The sequence below is a fragment of the Mobula hypostoma genome, chromosome 5 (assembly GCF_963921235.1).
Source record: "Mobula hypostoma chromosome 5, sMobHyp1.1, whole genome shotgun sequence".
In the NCBI taxonomy this organism is placed as follows: domain Eukaryota; kingdom Metazoa; phylum Chordata; class Chondrichthyes; order Myliobatiformes; family Myliobatidae; genus Mobula; species Mobula hypostoma.
This window is the reverse complement of record NC_086101.1, coordinates 143080643-143093150: the sequence shown is the minus strand read 5'-3', so window position 1 is coordinate 143093150 and position 12508 is coordinate 143080643. Positions and strand designations below refer to the sequence as shown.

The 12508-nt window shown below is 42.1% G+C and overlaps 1 long non-coding RNA gene across 1 annotated transcript in view; it reads right to left on the bottom strand.

Annotated features, from left to right (window-relative positions):
* Window positions 1-3894, bottom strand: part of LOC134346310 (uncharacterized) — an 85470-nt gene extending 81576 nt beyond the window's left edge. Inside the window, exon 1 of the long non-coding RNA XR_010017898.1 lies at window positions 3821-3894. This is a non-coding gene — a long non-coding RNA (uncharacterized LOC134346310). The remainder of the gene's footprint in view (window positions 1-3820) is intronic.
* Window positions 3895-12508: the final 8614 nt, after the last annotated feature.

Here is a 12508-nt window from a genome sequence, read left to right as displayed (position 1 = left end):
AGCCACCCTGTACCCAGCTCCCTTCCTGTCCCTTGCCTCTGCCGGGTAATTCAGGCCATCTTGCCGTTACCCTGCGGTTGGTTCTGTCCCTTCCTGTCCCTTGCCTCCGTCGGGTAAGCCAGGCCGTATTGCCGTTACCCTGCGGTTGGTTCTGTCCCTTCCTGTCCCTTGCCTCCGTCAGGTGGAGATGCGCGTCCTGCCCAGGAGTACCGCGCCCTGCCCAGGAGGATCTTTAAGACCCCAAGGCTCGAGCCGCGCCCAAAGCCAAGCTTCAAGACCCCAAGCCTCAATTCTCTAGCCAAGCCAGTCTCGCCTCAAGTCTCCAGCCTCCAGCCTCACCTCAAATCTCCAGCCTCCAGCCTCGCCTCAGGTCTCCAGCCTCCAGCATCGCCTCAAGTCTGAATACTCCGGCCTTGTCCTGCCTGCCAGCCAAGTCACATCCTTGTCTAGTTCTGGGGTCCGAGCCCGAGGCAAGACTAAGGTTCTGGGTCCTTGTCCAGTCTCTGGCTCGGAGTCCAAGCCTAGTCCTGTTCCGGGTTCCCGGTTTTCGTGTCCGTGTCCTAGCCCTCACACTGTATTCTAGTCCCGTCCCTAGTACTTCAGTGTCTGTGTCTTGCACTTGGGTCCGTTCCCAGCCACCACCTTATGACAGGGGGCTTGCTCTGCATAATTTGGTTGATGTGTTGTCTGTAGTACAGCTACGTTGTGAAGTCATGTGGGACATCAATGAATCACAAGACCAGGGAATATTCATGATGCAAAAGTACGACTCAAGAGAAAGCTATCCGGCCCAGTGCCACCTTCCAGCACCTGGTCCATCACCTTACAGTTCGCTGATCCTTAGGAATATGTCCAGGTATGAGTTAAGCGTGAAAAAAGTTTCTGCCTCTACTACCCCTTATCTATCTTACACCACCTCATCGCCATCTGATACTCTACCAAAAACTGTGATGAATCTATAGATGGTGTTTGAGTTTTGCAGAGCAACATACTCGTGAGTGTAGAGAGAGTAGAGTAGTAGACTAAGCAACAATCTTTGAGGTGCCCCGATTGATTCTCAGTTCGAAGGAGATGTTAATACAGATCCATTCTGACCGCGGTCTCCTGATAAAGAGGTTAAAGATGCAGTTGCGGAAGGAGGTATAGAGGTCCAGGTTTTGAAGGTTGTTAATTAGTACTGAGGGGATGTTGGTGCTGGATGTTGAAATGTAATTAATAAACACCAGCCTGATATTTTTCTGTTTTTATGCAGGTGCTTTGAAGCTGAGTGAAAAGCCAGTGAGATAGCATCACTGTAGATGTTTTCTAACAGTAGGTGAATTACAGTGGGTCCATGTCCTTGCTCAGGCAGGAGTTAATCCTAGTCATGACCAACTTATAAAAGCACTGCATCACAGAAGATGTGAGTACTACTGGGCGATAGTCGCTGAGGAGGAAACTCATCCTCATCTTCTTGGGCACTGGTAAATTGGACGCCCTTTTGAAGCAGTAGAAGGTTGAAGTTGTTCTTGATCACTCCAGCTGGTTGGCTGGCACAGGTTTTCAGTACCGTGCCAGTCCAGCATCAGTGCCTGATACTGAGCAAAGTTTCACCATTTTGCAGGTTGTTCTGATGTCAGAGATCTCAGAAACATTGAAGCTGAGGTAATTGGCTCAGGTGTACTGTTATTAACCCTTTCAAAGCCTGTGTTTTGTTCTTGTGACGTGGTGAACAAAACTAAACATATTGAGTTGGTGGACTGTTCCATTTGATGCAATTTGTCTTTTTTCATGTTGCTTTGGATGCTGACCTAGGGACCAACCCAACAGTGACCATAAAATAAAAACAACATACATCAAAGTTGCTGGTGAACGCAGCAGGCCAAGCAGCATCTATAGGAAGAGACGCAGTTGACGTTTTGGTCACTTAGGAGAGGAGAAGATGGTGGCACGCCGCAGCGCGCGCGGACATTCCGGTGATGACATCTGTTATCTGTCAAGTAGGATGCCGTGCACAATTCTGATTTAATGGAGGCAGGCGTGAAAGCACGGAGGAACATCTGGTGAAACGTCTGAAATGCCTGTTTTGCTGCCGCTGCTACTGTGTGATCTGAAATCTCCGGAGGAGAAGGCCCCGAATCCTCAGCTTTGCTTGTTGCTCGGCGGCCGAGGCAGGGTCGAAGTGCTCGGCGGAGGTGGTGCTCGGTGCTCACTGTCAGAGGGCTGGTTGCAGGCTCGAAGTTTTCGGACAGACTCAGAGTCGGCTGTGGTCAGGTGCTTCCAGGATGCTGCATCGGCAAGTTTGCGGCGCTGGAGGTTCATGGCAGGGAGAGTTTCTTCCTTCTACAGTCTGCGTGAGATGGTGGGGCTATCGGGACTTTGAGACTTTTTTTTACTGTACCCATGGTCTGCTCTTATCAAATTACGGTATTGCTTTGCACTGTTGTAACTATATGTTATAATTATGTGGTTTTTGTCAGTTTTAGTCTTGGTCTGTCCTGTGTTCCTGTGATATCATACTGGAGGAACTTAGTATCATTTTTAATGCACGCATTTCTAAATGACAACAAACGAAGACTGAGTGTCCTCATAATCTAATCTAAATGCCTATTGTTAAGTAACACAACAGGACATTGCTTGACTAACAATAGAATGAAAATGCTTGAATTTGAGCAAAAACATATCATTGACTTATTGTTCTTTCTTCTTAAATTTTTCAGCAGGACATGATTCTGTTAAGAAGCCCCTGATGTCAGCATTTAAATCTATGAAAACATGGAGTGATGATACAGCTAGTGGTGCCTCTATTTCACAATGCCAGAGACCTGTGTTCACTCCTGACCTATGCTGCGTAGAGTTTGTGCCTTCTTTATAAGACTCCATGTGTTCTCTCCCATATCGCAGAGATATGTGGATTGGCTTAGTGTGCAGGTCAGTTGCTGAATCGAAGGGAGTGGATGAGATTGTGAGGAGAACAAAATAAAGGGGATCCATGTAGGATTAGTGTAAATGGGTAGTTGATGGTCAGCATGGATTCAATAGGTGAAAGGGCCTGTTCAGTATCTCTCTACGAATCTACATTGAGCTAATGAATCAAAAGTCATTGAAAATCAAAACAAAACAGCAGATGTTAGAAATCTGAAAAAGAAAACAGAAAATGGTGGAAACACCCAGAAGGTCAAGTAACATTATGGAGAGAGAAACAGAGTTAACATTTCGGGTCAGAGACTCTTCTTCAGTTTAGCTCCCCAACATTATCTCTGGTTCCCTTTCTCTGCCTGACCTTATGAATATTTCCAGTACTTATTTTTTTGTCTTCATTTTATATTAAGTAAAAAATCAAGACCATATTTACATGAATTAATGGTTGGCTACACATATGGAAGGTGAGCTGCAGGCCATCAGACTGATAAATTCATGCAGATACAGTACCATTGTATTTCTATGCTATATTGACCTGTTGTATATATTATTTATTACAAATTACTATGAATTGCATATTGCACATTTAGATGGAAACGTAACGTGAAGATTTTTGCTTCTCATGTACGTAAAGGATATAAGAAATAAAGTCAATTCAATTCAATTCAAATACTGCATTTGTCTATGGGAAACATTTGACTTCCATACAGAATTATCTTTAGCTTTTCTTTGGAAAAAGTTAATTTCAGATAAAGCCATTTCTATCAGTAAAAGTAAGTTGCCAGAGACATTGTTAAATATTAGTGTTGTTCATGGAATCCCAATTCCTTACTATGGAGAGATCACCAACTATCTAATAGTGCTCCCCCTTTAATCCTTTGTCCCAACATACAAACCACCAAAAACAGAGTTCACTGACCTTTAACTCTATTTTGGAGTCAGTAGAAACTCAGTAATCTTCATTTATTAGTGGGCTCAGCCCTTGGGTTCCTCTGGACCTGGCACCATCTGCGGAAATTCATTTAACAAATTTACTGAAACGCTTTGGTGTTCAGTTACTTTCTTTGCAAGTTAATGCATCTTATTGTGCATTGTCAGTGTAAAAAAAGTGTCTTTGCTAAAATTACACACTAAGTAGCAGTACCTTAACTTTCAGCACACACGCTCATCAACAATGGCTTTGTTCAAGATTGTAAATCAATTTTGGCAAGGAACTAGGAATCTCAATCCAAAGGCAGTTTAAAAATAAAGAATAGAGTAAATTAATGTAAGCTTGGTTGAACATGCCACTGCGATACCAAGCCAAAATCACAGGCACTCTGAATTCCCAAGAGTCATTAAAGCACAATTTGACTTGTCAGCAAAGGACAGCCCCTGCAGCATGCACCCTGAGAGCAGAAATTGCAAAATCTCAGCACCTGAAACAAAAGAGCAGTTATACACTGAGCTGGTGGATCTGTGAATGGAGCATATGTTGGAGTCAATGCCAGATAATGCAATGCTGACGTTCAGTTTTCTGGACCTGTGGCTTTAAGCACTGTAGACTGAACCAGCTTTAGCATGCTCTATGAACTTTTGTCAAGGTAGTTACAACTGACATTAGACCAGAGCTTCACATATAAGAGCTCATACTTGCAGCCTCCATTCAGCAGCAGGTTAGGGGTAGAAAAATTAGAGGACATGAAATAGTTCTCTCTATTAACTCTACCACATTATTCCTTTATTTGCACTGTTTATTTGTTTAATAATTTATTGTAATATGTTCTTGTACTGTACCGGTGCCACAAAAAACATATTTCATATGATATGAGACAATGGTAATACACCTGATTCTAAATGACCAAAACCAGAGGGGCTCATCCATCTCACAAACATGTCCTGGACAAGGAGGTCTAAGGATAAGGCCTTATATTAGTCATGACTGTACAGAACACAAGAAGCTTAAAAATATTAAAACATCAAGAAAGGAAGTAAAACATGACTGAAAGAACATGCAAACTAAAAATAGTCTCTGAGTAACCAACTAATTAAAATGTTCCGTATTTCTCAAACTGTTAGCCCACTTATTCTTGGTTCAAGCATGGCTTTATTTTGGAACTGTTAGCAAGGAAACTGAGTCTGTCTGGTGTTTTCCCATTAGTTTTCCCTAACCATTTCTAGCAATCTTGTGAGATTTACAGGACTTCATGAACAAATTCAGAATTTCCTTGTGTTTTCTCAATTGAAGCCATTGACTCATGATACTCAAGCAATATTTCACAGATCCTCCAACACTTGATCATGTGTGGGAATAGCCTATAGCGAGGTCAGCCTTTGTGATGGGATAGGGTGGCACTGAGGCCATTCCCATTAACATCCAATGTCCTGGGTAGATTTGCAACAGGATCCTTTGCAATAGTGACGAATGGAACCAGAAGTAAAAACAGGAGACAAATAACAACAATCCAATTAATTGAAATGGAGCATAATGTATCATGAAATCATAATGTATCATAATATGTCAACCTCTCCACCTGAACAGTATTGAGCTGCTATTTAAAAGATTTTGTTGAAAAGGACCAAGTACTTTTTACATTCTCATAGGGTTGCTTTGTGTTTTCTCACTGATTAAGAGCTTTTAAGGAGCAGTTATATGAAATAATGCATAGAGTAAGATCATACATATCGCAGAAGGATAACACAGTAACCTTTCAAGTTTATGTGGACTGAGGGATCAACCAGGAAAGGGAAGCGCAGATGCGAAATACTTCACGAGAAAGTAGCTGGAGCTTTGGCTGAGGTTCCATCTGTCAGTGCTGTTTTCTGATGGTACTGCACTAAAGTGTCATGCAGATTGTTGCGATCAATTCAGGAAGAATTCAGGAATCTGTAGCCCTATAGCTTGTAGCTAAATCTCCGAGTCATAGCTGATTATGTTGTATTTCTTGCGCTCTAATCCTAATTGACAGAAAATCTGTGGTATGCATTTAACAATTACGAGGGGTGATTGATAAGTTCATGGCCTAAGATAGAAGGAGTCAATTTTAGAAAGCCTAGCTCATCTATTTTTCCTACATTTACACACTTAGTCCAGCAGTTGTGGAGCATACAGATCCCTTCTTTGTAGAGGTTGGCGTCTTGGACTTCCAGAGGTGGTCGGCAGCAGGAGTGATTGATAAGTTTGTGGCCTAAGGTAGAAGGAGATGAGTTATTAACTTCAAACTTTCTCCATTTTTACTCAAAGAGTTGAACTGCATGTGCATGTAATGACAGCTGTATAACTCATCTCCTTCTACCTTAGGCTATGAACTTATCAATCACCCCTCGTATTGCATGAACAAAGACAATTTGATATTAGTCTTGAAGTTAATGTTTAGAATCCTTCAGGACCTTGTCGAATGATTTGATTTATGTTAACATTGAAGAGTACTGCACAAGAACAGGTGCTTTAGCCCATCATGTTTACTCTGATCAGGATGACAGCTTCGGCTAATGCCACCTGGTTGCCAATGGTGAATTTACCTCAGTTTCTCACTTGCACATGTGTCTGTCTAAGCGCCTTTGAACATTGCACTCATATCTGCATTACCACCTCTACTGCAGCATGTTCCAGGCATCTGTCACTCTCTGTAAAAAAAATGCCTCCAAATCTCCTTTAAACTTTCCGCTCTCACAATAACTCTATGCCTTATAGTATCTGACATTTTCACCCTGAAAAAAAAAGACTATATATCCTGTGTCTATGCTTCTCATAAATTTATATATCTCTATCAGGTTAAAAGACTCGATTTATTTCTTCTGTCTCAGTTACTAGCTTTCCATGGTTGAAAAGCTTTTCTCTCCTTTTCCCATTCTACACAAGGGTGTGATGAGATTGTTATACCTTTTCCAGAGCCCTTAATTTGAATGGCAATGGATTTGTACTCCTAGACTTCCTGTTGAACATTCAACTACTTTCCTGGGCAGCTGCAACCAGAAGTGATGTTACTTGAAATTCCAAGTGTCCATTACATCAGAGAGACAATCAGAAGATATGTTTGGCTACTTAATGTCTTTATACTGAAATCACATTGACATACATTCAGTGAGTGACTGATGCCAGAACAAGTGACACTTGCTTTTTGTGAAAAATAGCAATTTATGAGCATTTGGAAAGCATAATCTAATTAGGAATAGCTGGCATGGCTTTGTGAGGGGCAGGCCATGCCTCATAAACCTGATTTAATTCTTTGAGGAAGTGACAAAACAAATTCATATGAAGGTAAATTGGTGGATGTGGTGTATATAGGTTTTAGCAAGGTGTCCAAGGATTCCCATAGTTGGCTCATACAAAAAGTCAGGAGGCATGGGATCCAGGGAAAATTGCCATAGAAGGTAGATGGAACACATTCTACCTGGAGGTCAGTGACAAGTGATGCTCTGCAGGGACCTGTCTAGGAACTCTGCTCTTTGTGATTGTTATAAGTGACTTCGATGAAGAAGTGGAAGGGTGGATGACATGAAGGTTGGTGCTGTTACAGATATTCCAGAAGGTTGTCTAGCTTGCATCAGAACATTAATTGGATGCAAAACTGGGCTGAGAAGTAGCAAATGGAGTTCAATTGGGAGAAGTGTGAAGTGATACATTTTGCAAGGTCAAAATTGGTAAACACAGGTAAATGACAAGAGTTTTAGCTACCTGGAGGAAGAGGGAATCCTGAGGTCCCTGTCTATAGATCCCACAAAGTTGTCACATTATTTGATACGGTAATTAAGAAGGCTGGTGATGTGTTGATCGTTATTAATTGGGGTTGAGTTCAAGAGACTTGAGATGCTGTTGCAGCTGTGTAAAACTCTGGTTAGCTCACACTTGTAGTATTGTGTTCAGTTGCCTCATTATAGGAAGGAGGTAGAGGTTTTAAGAGGATACAGAGGAGATTTACCAGGGTGCTGCCTGGATTAGAGATCATGTCTTATGAGGATAGGTTTAGCGAGCTGGGGCTTTTCTTTTTGCAGTGAAGGAGGATAAAAGGTGACTTGATAAATTTACATAAGATCATAAGAGGCACAGATAGAGTGGACAACCCGTGCCCTTTTCCCGGGACAGTAATGGCTAATATTAGAGGGCATAATTTAATGGTGATTGGAGGAAAGTTATAGGGGGGATGTCAGAGATAGATTTTTTCACAATAAAGGAATGATAAGTGTGTGGGTAGAGGCATATACAATAGGTTCAGGGATGAAAGAAGAATAAAGGGCAATGTGAAAGGGAAGGATTAGATTGATCTTGAAGTAGATTAAAAGGCCAGTACAACATCATGGTCCGGAGACCTATACTGTGGTGTGCTGATCTATCTTCTATATTAATACAAGAAGTAGAAGCAGGGAAAAGCTATCAGCTCTTCTAGCCCACCCACCAGTTCAAAATCATGGCTAATCATGTACTTCAAGTTCATTTTCCTGCCCTTCATCCTCTAATTCATTTGGCTCCCAATTCAACTTTGTCTTGAATATGCTCAGCAATCGGGCACCCCAGCTCTCTGTGCTTGGTAATTTCAAACATCTGCAGCTGCTTCAGTAAAGAAATATCCCCCCTGAGTGGTCATCCGCTAATTCTGACACTTCCTCTGGTGAGAGAGAATTCAGCCAAAGCAAGAAGCTTCCCAGCATCCAGAATCTTACACGTTTCAGTGAAAGAGCATCTTAGTCTTCCAAATTCCAGCGATTAATTTCCATTCAAGTTGACTCCATAAGGCCACTCCTTCAATCCAACCCAACTTTTAATGCACTGTGGTGAACCTAAACTTCATTACTTCACAGGCAAGAATGTCTTTCCTTAAGAGTTACTGTAAAACTCTAATAACCCTCCCACTCAGGGCTGAAATAGTCATTCTTTCTGTGTTATTGCTATTCCTTTTAATTAAAGTTTATAATATTCCAATTCACTTTTCTTAGCTGTTACAGGATACTGTTCTGTGTTCTGGGTAAATTTAAAAGGAGCATTGGAAACAGGACACTGATTAGTTGAAAAAGGGCTCAGAGATTTGAATCCCATTGAGTTGAGTGGGAACACATGCACCTGGGTCCCAGGGAGTGGTAGAGATAGTAGCAAGAATAGATGCCAAACTGTCAAGACTGTTGGAATATAGGTGGACTGATGGAATATAATCAGAGTTTAAAAGAATATCTGTATTATGAAACATCTCACATTGCTCAGACCATCAATGAGGACAAGATCCACTAGAACAGTGGCCTCTCTAGTGCTACCTTGTTGCAACAGCACTGGTGCATATTCCAGGTAAGAACAAGGATCCTTTAAATCGGACATTGCCTCACTTCATTTTGTGAAGAGCACATTGCTGAGACCAAAAGATAATTTAAAGATTCATCTACGCGACTCAAAATCTACTACAGTTTATCTACAAAGGGGCCACCACATTTCCAATCACCTCTCCCTTAATCTATTCTTGCGATCTTGGAGTTCAGCCACTTCAAAAACTACATTTCCAAAACTGAAATGAACTGTTTGAATTTTAAACTGGTTAAACAGCTCACTAAATGCCTGAGAAACATTAAATGGTGATTATCATGGAGGTAGTTTGATTAGCTGCTGGCTTCCAGTGCCACTACCAAAATGGCATGCTCTGAAATCACACACTCCAAGGCCATGTGCAGCAGCAATCTCATTAATTATATTGAAAGCCAGACACATCTGTTGTTTAAAAAGAAAATTTAACCTGAATGTCTGGATTAAATATATGTGTGTATGTTTCTCGTACAGAGCTGCACAGGAATGTGCCCTCAGTGTACCCAAGGGTCTGCGCCATTCCAGTGCCTTTATCCTATAGATTCTATTTGACTTTCACTTCAACACTGGTTTGTTCTCAATCTTAAGTATTCCTTTTCATTTTGTCACAAGTTGATCGATGATAAATTAATGAACTGGATATAACGTGACCAGGCTTTACATGAAAGACTTCCTTTAAACACCCAGAATAAATTCCGCAGCAGATGGAATGGATCGATTCAACATATTTGGTAAGCATAGATTGTTCTTTGTGGCGTTGTTGAATATATAAAGATTTGGAAATGATGACTACCATATGTTCAATCTTCCTGAAATTTTATGAAGTGCAACTGACTGATGCTTGTATTAAAAACAGATACGACTTCCTTACACCAAGATAATGGCGTTAGTGGTTGTCCTTCGAAGGAAAATGTGAGACGTAATCCCCATAGAACTTGGAACTGGATTCAGAATGGGCCCTTTCAAGGTCTCATCTTCAGTAACATTAAGGTAGGTGTACTTGGATTAAGTCCTTCTGCAACCCATTTGCACTCAGAAATAACTTACTATCACCATTTAACCACCAACACCCCCCCCCCCCCACCACCACCCAGCATACCTTTGGGAAGCTGAAGCATTCTGGACCACAGGGCAAAATCATTGGGAACACAGGGAAAGCTTTGAAACTCCACACTGATGCCTAAAGTCAGGATCCAGGGCATCTGGGACACTGTGGTGTTAACATTACCTGCTCCACCTCTGTGTGGCCCTTTCTGATATCAGCAAAAGCAAACACTCCAGTGAACTCACAGTGTCAGAGCCATATGTTACATAGGTTAAAAGTACAGTTCAAAGTCTGACTAGGCTTATGTGTGCTCATGCTCTGTAGGGCAATGTGGAGAAGGATGGGCCATCACGAGAATGTTAGTGCTTGATAATAACTCCCTCTGCACTCCTTAATGTAAGAAGCTGCAGAAAGTAGTGTACTCTGGCCAATACATCACCGACACATTCCCTCCCACCTTTGGGAGCATCTTCATGCGATGCTCCCTCAAGAAGAGAACATCATCATCCAAGTCATTGCAGATTCTTGCAGTAGGTTCAATAATCTGAAATGCCACACTTCTAGGTTCAAGAGCAGCTACTTCCCTTCAACCATTTTGTTCATGAACCAATAGGCATAACCCGATTCATTATCTCATTAGCAACATTATGATGACATTGCTAAATTTGCCGTACAATTGCCTTTGTTTTAGTTTGTTTAAATTATGTTATTTCTTGTAAAAACGTATAACTTATATTTAATTTATATATATTTTTTGCTAACACTGCTTATCTGTTGCTATATGGCTGTGATGCTGCAAGGAGGTTTCTCAATGCACTTGTGCATATGGCTATAAACTTGACTTTGACTTTGATTTGGGGACTTGTACTACAGATCTCCCACTGTTACAGAAGTGCATTTGTGCTTTTTGATGAATAGGCACAGAGTTTGTTAAAAGTAGATTCCATGTATAGTTTGCATCCACAGTGCAGTAACAGTCAAGCCTCCCTTCTCTACATCCAATTATTATTGCTTGAATCTGAATCTATGTACGGGTAGATAATAAAGAAATGTCATATCAGCCATTAACACTAGGTTGTAAAGCAATAAAGCAATGCTTTCTGTTAAATACCTTGTTGACAAAGGCAGAATTGTTGTTATTTATATGAAGGAACCTTGATAAATATCTACCAATGATATAGCCCCATTGTCAGTCAGTCAGTCAGTGGGTGCCCTCCTGAATCCAGGGTTGGCGGCTAAGCACCTCCATCTTCTTTGATCTTGCGACAGCACTGAGTGCAGCCTCTCCTCCAGTTTGTTCTCGCTAGCCGCCATGGCACCACCTGCCGCTGCCCCCGCCGAACTCCAGCCTGAGACCGTGTCGGCCTCCAGCCACGGCCGCTTCTTTGAGCTCAGTCCTTCCTTCAGCGGAGGCCTTGGGCAGGTCCAGGCACACGGTGCAGCGCCCAAGTTCATCATGTCTCTTCTAACTAAGTGCATAGCATATGATTCGTAGATACATGGTGAGGCTTTAACCTCTTCCACGGAAGATGGCCGTTGGCTCACAAGGAGCTCATCCGCCCTTTGTCAGGTCTTGTTTTTTTTCAGTCCTGCTGGGTGTCCTCACACCTTCCTCACCAGACTAGTCTGGTGGGGGAGCCGGCCCAAGTCGCCGTCCACTCGACCGCCCGCCCCCACCAAATCGCTCCGAGTGTCCGACGCCCGACCAAAAACCATGGGCAAGTGGCCAGCGACCAAACCGGAACCCCATTGTATCTCTCACAGTAAACACAAGCATTATTCAATGAACACACATCAAAATTGCTGGTAAACGCAGCAGACCAGGCAGCATCTCTAGGAGGAGGTACAGTCGACGTTTCTGGCCGAGACCCTTCGTCAAGTAGATTCATCGAAAAAAGTTGTATGCTTCGCTATCAGGTTTTAATTGTTATGTATGCAAAGCATTAATTATGACTGTAAAAATGATCGACTCATAATTTTGTTTATAAGCAAATATAATTAATTCAAGTTATCACTCTAACTAAACTTCCATCTATCAGGTCAACAAACAAAGACGGGGTCAAGTTAATTCACCCACATACATCTGCTCTGAACCAGTGGGCGACTTCAGTCTTCAGTTCCTCTTCTGGTACCAATTGCAAATGATCAGGTCCATACAGCACTATTTCTGCACCTTTCTCCGTATGACGCTGTGTGGATGGATACAGAAGGCATTCAACATCTCCCCATTCTTTTAAAGTATGCTAGACCACCCACTTCTGTGAAACCCTGCTTACAATAGCCATTTACAAGCAGCC